This window comes from Myotis brandtii, unplaced genomic scaffold (assembly GCF_000412655.1).
Source record: "Myotis brandtii unplaced genomic scaffold, ASM41265v1 scaffold312, whole genome shotgun sequence".
Classification (NCBI taxonomy): domain Eukaryota; kingdom Metazoa; phylum Chordata; class Mammalia; order Chiroptera; family Vespertilionidae; genus Myotis; species Myotis brandtii.
In genome coordinates, this window is record NW_005361955.1 from 2,771,695 (window position 1) to 2,772,784 (window position 1,090).

General features: G+C 46.3%; 1 protein-coding gene across 1 annotated transcript in view; it reads right to left on the minus strand.

The window, feature by feature from the left end:
* The window catches only part of TSEN2 (TSEN2 tRNA splicing endonuclease subunit), a 35,210-nt gene that overhangs the window by 30,425 nt on the left and 3,695 nt on the right, over positions 1 to 1,090 (minus strand). The window lies entirely within an intron of this gene.

Consider the following 1,090-nt stretch of genomic DNA (forward strand, 5'->3'; position numbering starts at 1 on the left):
GTGCTCACTGCCCTACCACGCTCACAGCCCCACCCACCCGCAGGCACCTCGCAGTGCCCGCCCACCCGCCGCCAGCCTTGCTTCGATCGGAGCCTGTGGCTGCAGGGGAGGGACCAAGAGGTGCTCCATGCACCTCCTGATGACCAGTCGTTTGGTCGTTCCAGCCTTTTACACACACACACACACACACACACACACACACACACACGTATATGTATATATATAAATCCTCACCTAAGGATATGTTTTTATTATTTTAGAGGGAAAAGAAGGGAGAGGGAAAGAAGGGGGGGGGGGGAGGGAGAGAGAGAGAGAGAGAGAGAGAGAGAGAGAGAGAGAGAGACAGAGACATCAATCACTTGCCTGACGAATGTGCCCCAACTGGGGATCAAACCTGCAACCTAGATATGTGCCCTGACCAGGAATAGGACCGGCAACCTTTTTTTGGTGTACAGGATGATGCTCCAATCAACTGAGCCAGGGAAAAACCTATATATTTTATAAAAATGTCTAAAGAAGGCACATTTATAGACCAGCAGTGGATCACTGGGTGCCTTAGGCTGGGAGCGGAGCAGGAATTAAGTGCGATGGGCATGAAGGAACTTTCTGTGCTGATGGGAAGGCTCTAAAATGGGATTGTGGTGGTGGTTGTGCAACTCTATGAATTTGTAACAATCAATGAATTGTACACTTACAATGGGTAAATTTTATGGCTGTAAATTATACCTCAATAAAGCTGTTTAAAAAGTGGCCCACTGATGAATTGGCTATGAGGGGCAGGGAGGGGAGCAAGTTACCAATCTCAACCCAAACCTATCATCAATAGAAAACAGCAAAAACCATACAACTTGTCCTCATCTAAGAAGTCCCCAACTCGAGAGAGAGCAGGTGCGGAGCCAGGGTACATGCTGAAGCCTCATCTGATCTGTCCATGAGCCAAGACAATATGCCACTCTGGTTACCTCTGGGGATGGAATGGGAATAAGTGGGGAATTTTAACTTTTTACTCATTGATTTAATTTCTATAAACTGCTTGATATTTTTTTAATATATTTTATTGACTTTTTACAGAGAAGAAGGGAGAGGGAGA